Raw genomic sequence first — 14725 nt, 5'->3', positions numbered from 1 at the left:
TTGTGACTGCAAACCTCTTGGTTTATAAAGCAAAAAAAAACCAGAATATAAAAAGAATGTAATTCCTTAAATCTTCATTAATCACAATGATGACAACATATCGATAACTAAGAGTGCTTTACCCTTTTGAGACCGCGTCTAAAATCTCTTAATCCATCACCAGCTTGCTGTATTCCAAATTCCCAAATAGTCAGCTCTTGCAAATGATGCAAGCGGCTTTTTTAAAGGGTTTGGACTCCCTCCAGCACTAGGCAGAGAGTGAAAATGACAGAGGGATAACAAAATGTAGAACAGGGATAAAGAAAATTGCTTTAATTCATGTGTTACCTTCTCCAGAAGCCTACCTAAATCTTCTGTCTGTTAATAAGAAACACTGACGTAATGCTGACTGCTGGTGGAATATCATTTCCATCACAAATCTTTTACATGCAACCCCAATTTTTAAGCTCTTGCCTTTGAATGAAATGTCAAGTGTAGGCCTTAGCCAAAGGACCTCGCCCTCAGAGCCGCTACTGACCAGCAAGAGTTCAACAATTCTCCTATTATTTGACTACATAACAAAGGGAAGTAAAGAAGTCCTCACTTCTTTCTTCTCACACACACACACACACACACACACACACACACACACACACACACACACACACACACACACACACACACACACACACACACACACACACACACTTTCATTTAGTTTTAATCTGCACAAAACAGCTTCCAAAAGGTCTTCCTCAGCCAGTCATTATGATTGTCAGTATGTGAGTATGTGACTGCTAATTCAGCACTTTCCCTGTCAGCAGCAGCATGTGACTTTTCACATTATTTTCCAGTGACTATATAAACCACTGCATGCCAGAAATAGGGTACCTGTGATGGCAGAAGCCAATTCAAATACTGCCCATGCATCATCATCACTTGTGAAGATGCTCGACGCATACCCATGCAGCAGATTTTCCACAATAAATTGTGTCCTGTGGCCCTATTACTCTACTCATGCCAAGCTGTTGAAAACCTTAATGAAGCTATTGTATTTGTCAGGTGGTTGTTTATGTGAGTATGAGGGCACTCTGCCAAGTTATGTGATGCTGTTAATGTTTGCATTAGTGCCTGTTACATTATCTGTAAGTCTTGTATGATTAAACTGTGGTGCATTCAGGTAGGTACACTTGTGTTACCTTATCTTGATGAATGTGTTTAGGAACCTGGACTGATCTTGGATGGGTAAGGGCCCCTTGATTTTCTCTGTGCCTGCTCACGTTGTGATTTATGCTTATACAGCTGGGGTAGGGACCCACACATTAGCTCTTTAAATAGGCCCCAAAGGCTTAAGGGTGCCACTGGAAATATGCAACACTCACCCTCCTTGTTTTATGTTTTTTTTTCTTCCCTTCGGTAAATTTTCAATTTTTTTTTAGAATCCTCAAAATGATCACGGTACTATTTCAGTCCCCTTAGTTTTACTTTCATTTACATCCATGGACAAAATGAAAACTGAGCAAGACATGCATGAAGAGTAAAGAATGAATTCAAACACAGCATTTTCTCTTAAGGTAAAAAAAAAAAGAAAAGAAAAAAGTTTTGATTGATTGGAGAAAACCGAGAAAACTGGCAGCAGACTAAAATACCCACCTCTGTGGGACCCAGAGAGTGTTTTTTAATCTTCCCATGAATCAAACATAAATTGCTCTCTGCAGTGGTTTAGGTGCATCAGACTGAAGAATTAGTATCCCTGTTTATCTTGCTGAACTCAAACATCAACAGACAAACATGTGCACTGTATTTTCTTGTTTTATCAAATTTCTGTATATTTGTGTTAAATGTGCACTGAATTCACTAAAAACCTGCCAATTGCCTCTCTAACCATATCACATGTTTTCAGTTTCAGTAGAGATGCTCCATTTTCCATTTTCATTTTTGTTACTTTTCTTTATCTTTTTGTCTATCAGTCATTCAGTAAGCAAATCCTGTGTTATTAGAAGGATGATTTACAAAAACTGGTCATTTTGTCTCCACAATTGCAACTATATTCAAAATTTGTGTTTTGAAGTTCTGTGCACATAAAGAGTGGAAAAGGAATGATTTTAACAGACACAACATCCTGTCATATAGGCCAACATAAAGAGGGTTAAAAAGATGAAGGTGATGAAAGGGAAAAAAAATAAAATGAAATAATTATGATATTTTTTTTCTTTTACACACTATTTTGTCCTTGTTGATTTATATCATTCACACCACAAGCCCTTATGAGTACTCTGCCCAAAGCAAAAATCAAAACAACTGGGACCAAAAGGAGCAGTTGAGCAGATCACAAAAATCTACCAAAAGTGTGTAAACAGACAGGAAGTGAGGGCTTTCCTGTAGTGTAAAACTGAAAGTTCTGGAAACGGTGCAACATGGATATTCCATTTGCACACATGCTGCAAGCACATGATGCAAGCACAAAACAATCTGTAGTTTATACTGTGGGCTTTTAGGGCATGCTCGTAACAGAGGAAAGTAAGTAAATCCTGCTTGAAATTGCTTTTGATTTTCTCTTGATAAGTAAATTGCTACATTACTCAACCTATGCCTCCCTCTTTTCTGTTCTCTTTTCTTATTTCTCTCTGTTTTCTTTCAATTTCCTGCTGTACTCCTCACAGTCTATTTTTCACTTTAACCTCCATCCATTCTAGTTACAGCAACCAACCTGAAAGCTGCTGATAAAGTCATCATCATTCTCCTTTACCCGTTCCCTCCCTCTGATACCCCTTGACAGCTCTTCTCTTCCTATAGTAAATGTTTGCTTTCCCAGCAAATGTGCACAGACTGTTGGGAAGCTGACAGCCACCCGCTTGTGTGGCAAATGCCCCCTGAAGAGTTGCACTTACAAGCACTGGTATCAAATACATAAGACATTATTCAGATGAGGGCGTGGGGTGCCGTGGGATTGCATTCAAAAATTACATCCTGCAGAGACTCTTAAGGAGGAGCGTGGATAATGAACATTCACAGACATCTACACTGTGCCTGTAGCACTGTGGTGTGTCTCTGCCAATCCTGTACAGCTGTGTTTTTGCATGCATGACTGAGTGAATTGTTGTCCTGCCCTCAAAATGTTGTGCAAGCGGTAAGTGAATATCTGAAATGCTCCGAAAATGAAATCAGTGCCTGTACCAGACATGAAAGGAATGCTTAACTCTGTTTACTTACATCAAGTTATGTTGTCAACAACTATTTTGATAAGAGGCAGCATGACATACAATACAAGCTCCTTGTTTAAGGTGAGAAGTCTCTTTCTATCAGTCCAGTAGTTTTTTTGATATTCTAGCTTTTCCGTCTTTGCCAAACATGATGTTATTTTTCATGCCAAAAAGCAAAAACTAACATTATTAACATTATTTCTCAGACTGCACGTCCTCCATTCCACTCCTCGACACTTCTCTCATCTTAGTCACTCTTACTAGAGATGTAAGTGTAACGGGCTAGTTAAGGATTAGGCAAACTTTCACAACATGGCACCATGTGACAAGATATAAAACTTTTTTCTTTATTTGCACAGAGATGCAAAGAGAATGTAATTGTTTAAACAACTAAATCAACACATATTTGTAAAGGATGCAATTTTTAAAGTCCACCTCTCCCCATGATTTGTATATTCCAGCTGTGTGCCATACCTGTTTCATGTGTCGAAAGTAAAAATAAATCACATGCTATTATTTGTTGTATGAGTAATTGAAGTTCTCTGTGTGTTCTCTGTTTGGTTTCTGTGTTTAGGCCTCAGTCTATTTGTATTTCCTTGCCTGGCACATTTTTAAGCGTTAGTTTTCATGTCAGTGTTAGTGCCCTTTGCTTATGACCAGTTTTAAGTTAAAGGTTAGTTTTCTTTTGTGTCTAACTTTTATCTATTTACTGTCTCTCCCCAGCCTCCATGCTTGTAATTGTTTCAATTGTTTCCTCTGGTGTCCTTTTCCCTTTTAGGCTATAGACCTGTGTTTCTCTCATGTATTTACTAGTTTGTCTTTGTTCCTGTGGCTCATGGTTGCTTACCTAGCCTGATCATTTAGTGATCTTCTTGGTGTTTCCTTTGCAATAGTGGAATTTTTTGCCTAAGCTCACTTTAAGTTTTTTTGGTTAGTGTCCTGTCTTTATCACTGCCCGTTACAGTATTTCCAAATTAATCACTCAATTTTGATGACAGGTCTTTTTCACGTTTTTTTCTTTACAGTGTATAAAATGTCACTGCTACAGTAGATGTCGGTAGATGGCAGACTGCAGTCAACAGAATTATCTTCTTGTCCTTCTTAATTCAAGTGAATAATCCTAGCTACAGTGACCACTGTAGGACCAATAACAGTGGTAGGACCACTGTTCATCTGTATTGAGTGTAGGCTGTCAGTTAACTGTGTAGATCATTGCTGAGGTTATCTTGAATTTTTCTGTCGGTAAGCACTGCTGGTTTTACTGGTTTTTGTTGGCTGTTGTTACGAAGCATTAGTGAAACTTTCTTTGAAGTGGATCTAACATAGCTGGACGCTTAGCGAGTAAAACTTCATACTATGTGTGAATGGAATCAAACAGTTTATGAGAGTACATACTTAAAAAATGGTAATCTTTAAAATAAAAATAACCCCTAAAGTGTACTATACATCTGGCGAGTCTCCAGTCACGTAGATAAAATGTGATTAGGCAGAATAGCGATACCCATCTTGGCCACTGTACTCAACATGGCACAGTGCAGCACGGAGGTTCTATAAACTATAACCCAAATCTGTGTGCTTTTAATGGTTTTAATTCATGGCTTATATTTATTAGAATGCATTCATTGTTGGATGTAATTATACACCAATGGATGTATGTTATTGTACATATTTATTTCTATTAAGTAACCTTGAAAACTTTATGACTCTGCCTATAATATTATTTAAAATGATAAATTGAATGAGGGTATTTAACTGTGCAGTCCAGGGTTTTAATAAATGAACTGAATAATTACGATTTAGGGCAGCAATAGCTAGAAATGCTTTAGTAACTCTGATGAGCGTGGTGTTAATTAAAACGAAACTAAATAAAACTAAACTAAACTAAAAATAAAAAAACAAAACAGCTTAATTATTTACCCAACATGGCAATTTGTTATCTTAGTACAAATGAAAAATTGTTTGTTTGCTGTTACATATGATGACAGTGAAATAGTTTTTTTTAAATCTGTTTTTACATGTAACTTTAAAATGAATAGCATCATCATTTTCTTCAGTTTCTCCACTCGCCCACTCCCCCACTCATTCATTTACATTAATTGTGCTATTCTGTACAATTCCTTTGTGCAACAGAAGCCAGGCTGAATAAATAAGGTGCAGTGCTAAAAACAAAAAAAAGAGTATCCTTTACTTTCTCAACCTGTATTGTGCCTGTGTTATAATTACTTGTTTATGAATATTTACTAACACATCAAGTTTTTCACCTGCAAAGTCAAGCCTGGTTGGTGCAGTAAAGTAGCTAACGTAATCAATGCTGAAATCTTTTTTTTCTATATCATTGTTGCTCTTGTATGATGCACATAGCTTAAATCTCTCTTATAACATTTGCTATTCACATGAAGAGAGAAAAAGTGAGAGAGAGAGAGAGAGAGAGAGAGCGCCCGCTGCCTTCTTCCTTCAGATTCAGTATTGATTTGAATCAATATGGCATATGCCGTAGAATCACTTTTCCATTCATCACAGCAGTGGATAAGAGTAATGCCAAACTCACCACAATTGATCACATTGGCAGAAGGAAAAAGAGCATGGCAAAGCACATCTCAAGTGCACTGCATACCACAGGCTGAGTCTTTGTAATATGATAGATGGCTTTAAGGATGAATTAAACAACAAGAATGGAACTAATGCACATAATCGTTACGGGATATGACAAAGATATGTATGCTATAAAAAATAGATTTATTAGGTTGATGTTATTTTTCATTTTTTATTTTTATGATCAAAATATGCTTTCATTTTCCGGAAGTGTAAAATTTTACATTGATTTGCAAAGACTCATTCTATACATAGGCTTCTTGCTTTTTGGTTTGTATTGACTTCAGTCATCTAAACAGAAGGATGAGGTTTCTGTGGTACTGGCAGAGTAAAATAAAGGGGTAAAGGGGAACTGCCTGTCCAAAAGCCAAGGTAAAAAAAATAAACAAATAAATGGAAAAACGTGTGTTTCCAAGAAGAGGCCCACTTCAGAATGTGGCCATGTAGCCTCGGGAATTACATGAAGTTGAGGTTAAAAAAAAAGAAAAAAAAAAGAGAGAGAGAAAGAAAGAAAATGCATATGGAAAATGGATGTGCTTAAAGGGACAGAACTAAAATGATGCTTTACATCAAAAGTCCTTTTCGCATTGATCCTATTCTACTATTTAACTTGAAACTTATGAGATATATATTATTTGTAAATGAGCTCATAGCTTGAAAATATCTACAGTATATGACAGAAAACTGAGCAGAGTCGGGACAAGAGTCGCTGCTGCACCCAAGGGGGCCGGATGTTGAATCCTTTGGGAGGGCCAGTGTCTTTGATGAACACTGATTCTGGTAGATCTGTACTCGTGTTGTCTTATGCAGATTGTTCTGCTGTACCTTTATATGGCTATCACAGTCGTTTCATCTTATTTATTGCCTTTCCCTGTTTATTTGCACATGAAACAATCCTTACTAAGACACGCACAATTTATTGAAACATAGTAGCTGGAGTCTGAATGTCTTCTTGTGAGCCAAAGAAGTCAATCAAAAGTCAAATGTCAGTAGACAATTTCATCTGTAAATTCAGTTGAATGTTTTTAGTTCTGTTTCTCTGGTGAACTGTTGTTGAATATTGGCAGACCATACGATACAAGCTTCAGTACTTGCATTCGTGGTCTATCGGCACATATGGAAATCAGGGCAAAAGCAGGTCAGATAGAGCCTGGGATCTTTAACCGCTCATTTGGGGAGATAATAGATTCACAAGAGAGTCCTTAATGTTTAGGCGAACCCAGGGCTTATTTGTGCCTTCTGTAACAAGACAGTAGCAATAAGAAAAACATAGCTTTTGTAGCAGCATGAAAGACTGAAAAAAGAAAACATGAAATGACTGCAGAAAAAGGCTCCAACTATTAACTTACACAGTGGCCCCCTAACTGTGGATTTCTGTCTTCTAAGGGCAAAGCAAACAATATTGCATGAAGGCACTGAGGCAAGTTCACTACACTAGAGTCTACATGTAGTCTTTTCATAATAGATAATCCAATTGCACAATCATTGCGCAACTCATAATTTATGTTTCGGACCTAAGTTATATTACAGTCACCCTGCCGTTGCCTTTATAACACTCTCTCATTTTATTATCGTTGCATTTTCTTCTCCACTCTTCCAGCATTCTGGCACATATGTGCTTACTGTGATGACAGTGTGCAGATGACTTGGTCGGGGGTGCAAACCCCAACTGATAAAAAAGGTCAAATTATTGGAATTTCTAAAAACAATACCTTCCCTACATTTTCCTGGCCCTTCACCTTATCATATTAGGGTCATGAAGCCTAAACTTGAACCTGCTTACTTCACAGCATTTGGCTTGCAGCCACCTCAGATTAACCCAACAGCCTGCTGATTTATTTTTAAGTGACAGCATATACAAGCAAAAATCTGCTTTTTTTCAGTGCAAAATGTCATGTTCATAGTAAAAGAAAGGATTAAACCTTACAATTTCCCTCAAACTGCAGTAAGTTGCAAGGTCGCCTTGCAGTGAAACTACTGAAAATAAAGTACTCTGCTACTGGAAAGAGGTACAGAAGTACTTACAGTCCTTAAGACAGTACTTACGCCATTTTCATTATGTGTATAACGTCACTGGACAATACAACAGTGACTTTTCTCTCTTAATATCCATTTATCTCCATAAATTTTCTCTATTTAGTATACTGGACAACAGATAAAATCTTGCTTCTCTCAAAACAGTATAAAAAACTAGTATTTGATTGATTCGCATAAAAATGTTACCTGTTGATTCATATTTTTCAAACTGTAACTTATTTGTGTTAGTCACATGCATGACCACTGAGCTCACAAATGAATCAGGCTAAGCAATTAAAAAAAGCATGACTTGGAATATATTGGGAATTATATATTTCTACATATTTATTTATACTTGTGACCTGGTGCTACCCTTGATTAAAATCATAAAAAAAAATTTCTTTCTTTCCCACAGTAATGTGGTTTTTAGGCCCGTATGATTTTCTTTTTTCTTTCTCACAAAAAGAGACATTTATAGGGAGTGCTGCGTGTGCCCTTGGTATATCACGGCATCTCCTGTGGCTATGTACAAAGTCTAAAATGGAACTGACCATTTAAGCTGTTACATTGTTTTAAGGATATCTGCATGTCAAAAATAACACTCACTATGTAAAAAAAAAAACAAAAAAAACAATCAGAAATGTAGCATGCTCATTTACACTTTCCCAGCTAAAAGATAGCTGATGTTACAAAGAAAGATTTTTGAACTACTGTCTTTAGGCTTCCACACTGGCCTCCAGGTACCATGTTGTTTGTTTTCTTTCTCATTTTTTTGAAAGCTGATGTAATGAGACCAAGGACATTATCATAATGCAGAGTCTATGAACTAAGGACCTCCTTATATATGAGCTTTTTGTCAATCGCAACAACAACAACAACAACAACAACAACAACAACAACAACAACAACAACAACAACAACAACAACACATAACCTAAAGCACATGTTTTGTTTTGCTCTATCCATTTTATTGAACATACTTAACAAAATCTATTATATTGGAGAAGACTTGAAACTAGAAAATTAAACCATAAAGTCACATAGAGAATTTTTTGAAGTAATAAATCAACAGAGAGTAATTTCTATGTTTTTGTAACCGGAGAAGTCACTGTATTTTGGCCATTAGAAAGAATGCAGGTTTAAATCACTCTAGTATATTATCTATAATACTTAATTTTGTACAAATCTTGCTCGATCCAACAAATAAATAATTAAACATGTCTAGTCTGTAATTGTGTTCCCTGGTAAAATATGTTTTAGGCTGCAGAAGTAATGCTGAGTAACTCACACAATATTTAAAACTTTAATTTCAGTTAAATTAAACTTTATGCACATTTTTATTTGTGTTTAAAAACACTCATCCCAGTGACAATCCGCTTTGAGCAAGTACCTGCTGACAGAGGGGAGGAAGACCTCTGTTTTAATAGCAACACATCACTAGCAGAGCCAGGCTCAGGTATCAGGAATCATTTGTTGTGATCCTCTACATTCATAGGCAAAGGTGAAGATTGTTCTTGTAAAACAAAGGGGGCCTAACAAAAAAAAGTTTGGGAACCACTGGCATATTGCAAAGCTGCATGTCACGGTTCAAAAAGTAGAGAGAAACAAAATCTTAGCTTATTTGGAAATATTCCAAAGGTTTCTGGCTTTAGTCCAGAGATGATCAAAAACATCTTGCACCTTTATGAATACCTCAGTTTAATTTGTTTCAAAAGTGTATGGTATTAAGTATTTTCTCATAGCTTAAGTTTTAAGTCTGCATTCAACAAGTTTAAATGAAAAATTTGAATTAACCCACAAACCAAAACCTTTACCAAAAATAGTGGCTTTTGCTCACTAACAGATTTCTAATAGATGACAAATGGATGATTATCCCTCTTCACATTACAATACAATCAGTGCAAGACATTTAAGTACAATAGCTCTTAAAGACAGCCTGACAAATGAAGGAATCACTGAGAAACTCAACAACTTCAAAACCCTGTCAGAGCTTCTTTGTCTTATTCTAGCGTTTATCCGATCTTATTGCCAAGAAAGAGAGGAAGATAACATAGCACAGACTGAAATGAAGCAACCACACCATAAGAACATGTATGACCTGCAGGGCTTAGACCCCCTGCTGCTGACACTTTATTTTATTGTACTGTAGTTGAGAGCAGATTTGCATTTTGCTCCAATCAATTAAAAAGAGGAGGATAGGTTTTCCTCACATTCAGCATTGCTTTTAAATATGTGGTTGATCTCATACCCAAAGGGAAGTTATTATACAAAGAGTCATCCTTTAAACACATCTTTGATCTTCACTCTTCATTCCCACAAAGAATGCTTTAGCAGTCACAATAAATTAACATGAGACTAAAAAAATCTGACACTGATGGAACCAAATTCAAAAGTGGTATTAGATTTTAATTACAGGGAAACCTTTTATTGTTGTATTAAAAAATGCTTATATATGGAGCATGATTTGATGGGAGGTATTTCCGCCTTACTGGTCTACATTTCTTTGGATCGAATTATTTTTATCGATATGCAAATGAAGTTTAAAAGCAGAGAGGGTGTCTGCTGTTCCACAGAAGACGACCTGCAAGAGGGAGGCTCTGTCTCTGCCACTCTACTTTTAAAAACTCAACCACAAGCAAGCCAGCAGTCTGAGAGCAAAGAGCTCAATTGGGACAATATGGTATTACGAGGTCTTTAAGATATGATTATTCAAAACCTTGAAAGTGAGAAGAAGGATTTTAAATTCCGTTTTTATTTTAACAGGTAGTCACTGACGAGAAGCTAATATGGGTAAATATAGATACAGTTAATTAGAAACTGACGGAAAAAAAAATATGAAAAAAGGGCCTAAAATATTAAACTGTGACAGAGCTATGAGGTTGTAAGCACCTCTGGCAGAACATAAATAGTGTAACATGTAGCTTTAATGGTAAAGATGGCAATCATCAGCAAGCCTCCACTACAACATTATTTCACATTGATGGAAAACACAGATACTACATCATTACTGCTTCTGAGCAAACCCCACTTTCCACTCAAGTACCATCTCTGTGAGTGAGACAAAGAGGGTTTTGTGCACAAAGCTGCCCTGCTGCCAAAGACAATACAATGTGGAAGCCGTACCTGTCTGCACTCTTCCTGACTTGTGGAAAGTGGCATTTATTTACAAGATAGGACTGGTCTTGGATCACTTTGGGTAATATGATTAATGCACCCACAGGCTTCACTTGTAATAATTAAAGGCTTGAACTGTAGCTAGGCTCTGGCTCCTGGCTATATTGTGAAGAGAAAAGAGAAGCATTTATGTGGCTCTGTGACTCAAACTGTGTGCAATGAAAGAGCCAACTGTGCTGAAGAGTGTTGAAGGGCATGAATTCACATGTGCTCTCTTAGAAGCACATTCATATATCATATTGAAAGGCCTACACATGAGGAGATTGCATTCTAAATCAGACATGCATATCCACATGTTTTAGCACACTCTCATACAATAAAAACAGCTGTGCTTTCTGCAGAGGTGGACTTTCTATATTAATAATAATGCTTTGTTTTTAGCTTGACATCTGTGCAGCTGGGGTGGCTGTAGCTCAGGTGGCAGAGCAGGTCAGCCACTAATCTGAAGGTCGGTGGTTCGATCCCAGGCTACCTCCTGGCGGCATGCCAAATATCCTTGGGCAAGATACTAACCCCGTGTGGTCAGAGGGCCCGGTGGCGCCAGTGTCCGGCAGCCTCGCCTCTGTCAGTGCGCCCCAGGGCATCTGTGGCTACAATGTAGCTTGCCATTGCCTGTGTGTGAATGACTGAATGTAGTGTGAAGCGCTTTGGGGTCCTTAGGGACTAGAAAAGCGCTATACAAATGCAGGCCATTTACCAAGATAAACCAGGATTGGGGTAGTTTTACATGAACACTTTTACAGTAGCACAGAAATAACCCGTAATATAAAGAGACCTATAAAATCCATACTTTTAGCGGTGAGAAACTGATTCTTGACTGGAATCTGTTTGACAGACAGTTAACTTGGCTTGAACGATTATTGCCTGTGAGTGGAAATACTCCTCTGCGTCATAACATTTACCTCAAGTCATCATCAGGCAGATGAAGGCACAATAGCTGGCAGTGTATCTTGCTCTCTGTGCTGTGCCCTACTCTGTTATTAAAGATCATTAAACAGGCAAATATGACAGATGATGAGGAAGACAGCGCAGCAAAGCCCACCCCAAAAAGAAGCCTTTTAAAATCCCATCTATTTTTTGCCCACTCCACAAAACCAATTTCTGCTGCAGTATTAAGCTGTCAGTTGTAAGTGTGGCGCCACAGACTCACAGTCAGGCCCCAAAATATGGGGTCCAGAGGAGGGGAAGGGGGGTGTTGGGAAGCGGGATAGACTGTGGGTGAGTGTGTTAAAGTAAGCTCATGGTGCCATTTGCTTTATGTCTTGCTGGGAATGGAAATGTGAACATGTCGCAATAAGTCACTCATAATTTTTACAGCACTCTCCCATTGATACTTTTTCCACATGTCCCTTAGACTTATAGTGCTGCTACATGTTTTTCAAAATCCTATGTTCTCAGCTGGCAAAGAAGCTGCTGCCTATCAATCCTTACATAAATAAATAAAAAACAACTGTAATGAGGGCTCTATTTATAATTCCTTATTTTTATGCCCTTCTCCTTTTCTCCGCTCTCTCAGCAACATTCTTTTACCAAATTACTGTCCTCCTTCCAGCTTTCTGCCATCTTCTTTGGTGTTAATCAGCCAAAGAAAAGCTTTGACTAATGGGCTGGGGGAGATTACCATCAGGCTATCACAAATTCAATAGACAGAAATGAACATACATACACATATAAATTCACAAACCCTGTGATGAAACTGTGTTTTGATCTGTTGCCTTAGTGCTTAATGTTTGACTGGAGTTATGCACATGAAGGAAAGGAATGAACACATCATTAAGAGAAAACATTGTTTGATATTAGCAGAATATGGAATAATAACCTCCATGTTGAAAGCATTACCATTTTTCTTAATGCTTATATCTCTTATACTGAGCACGCACTCTAGTGAGCAATTTTTGAAAGTGTAAATATTAACAACAAAATTATACCATATATAACAAATTATCAACAATACAAAACAGCAGCTGGTGTACAATGATTATTTTTTAGTTTTCCAAAATGTCATAGTTACAGTTATAGCGTCATGGTGTTGAGTTAGACAATAACTGGTAAAGAGAGCCATCTTGTGAACATCTGCATGAAGTGCCTGGTTTGGTTAATCATATCAATGTATGCCAAATGAAGAATATAGTTACACCTGGGAGAAAATTGCACTGTCAGGTGTGGAGAATAAATACGGCACATTGTTAAACATCGGTTTGGAGAACAAAATTACATTTAGTTACAAAGATGCACTCAAGCATATAGCTGGTATGTTTCTTTACCGATACCAATCTCTTGCAATATGTTCTTGCAATTTCTGTGGGGACAACTCACCTTTAAGAAAACAGTAGCCATTAAAAATGTGAAATGTATTCACTTTAATGTTGGTATAGGTAAAACAGGGTACAGAGATGGAGTATGCCTCGAAGCTTAGTTAGCTATAGTAGACTTGCACCCTCTAGTGGTTGCAACAAAACCACTGTTGGTAGCATTTTGTTTGACTGACAACTACAGCAATAATATTAACTTCATTTATGAAATACTTTTCAAGACATATTTTGTTGAAAAATGGTCCATCGTACAATGAAAGTTTTTCTTACTATCAAATATGATAAAAAATCAGCCTATCCTGTTACATGTCATATTTGAGAAGCCACTAAAACAAACCTAAACTAAAATAAACATACAATAAAAACACATTGTATAAGACAACTAGTAGCAATTTTTGAATGGTATATAGGTCAATTTCACAATATTGTGAAATAAAACAGTTTTTAGGGGCAGAAATGCTGTTTTCACTGAAATTTCATCCTGTCACAGGTTGGGTCTGACCCAGCATTTTGAGTTTATTCTGTATCTTTGAATCTCTTCTGTTAGTATTTTAGGTGCCAAGCTGGTGTTATTATGTCTATGTTTCCATGTTTTCTGGTTTTATTTTGAAAGAGTCTTGTGTTCTTTTGTCATTGTGTTTAGTTTCAGTCAGCTGTTTCCCCATGTGTTCTCACTTCCCCTGATCACCTCATGTGCATTTAAGTCCTCTGTTTTCTGTGTTTCATTGTCAGGTCATCTGTTATACTTACCATAGTCTCCACAGTCTTCGTGTTTCATAGTTTTTATTAGTTTCATATTACTCCTGACTTCCAGCCAAATAAAGGCTCAGTTTTTGTTCTACCTGCAACTCCACTCTCTACATGTGCTTCTGGGTACAGTTCACAACACATTGGTGTACCCCGCCATGACACATCCTGCATTGTGCAAATATGACAGAATGTACACCTTACCCACTTAATCCATTTTCTTTAATTTTGTGACTAAGACTTTTATGTTGAAAAATATTCTACTATTCCACAGTATTCGTATACTATTGTGAAGTATAACTAAAAACTATTCTGAAATTGTCACAAGTTACCTTTTGTGATGTGAATTTTTTTTTTTTTTTTTAGATCTGAGGTGTCAAACTCCAGGCCTGTGTCCTGCAGGTTTTAGATATCACCGTGGGTCAACACACCTGAATCAAATGATTATTTCATTACCAGGCCTCTGGAGAACTTCAAGAAATGTTGAGGAGGTAATTTAGCCATTTAAATCCCCTATGATGGATCAAGAATACATCTGAAACCTGCAGGACACCGGCCCTCGAGGCCTGGAGTTCGACACCTGTGGCTTAGATAGTCGAGTTTATAGGAGGAATTTGATTTTTTTCATATTTTAATTACCCATTACTTGGGCATTTTTTTTTAAATGTATCATTTATTTTGACAATGCAGACATAAGGCATT

Source organism: Simochromis diagramma, unplaced genomic scaffold (assembly GCF_900408965.1).
Source record: "Simochromis diagramma unplaced genomic scaffold, fSimDia1.1 OVJJ01000596.1, whole genome shotgun sequence".
NCBI lineage: Eukaryota > Metazoa > Chordata > Actinopteri > Cichliformes > Cichlidae > Simochromis > Simochromis diagramma.
Note: the sequence above shows the minus strand (reverse complement) of the source record.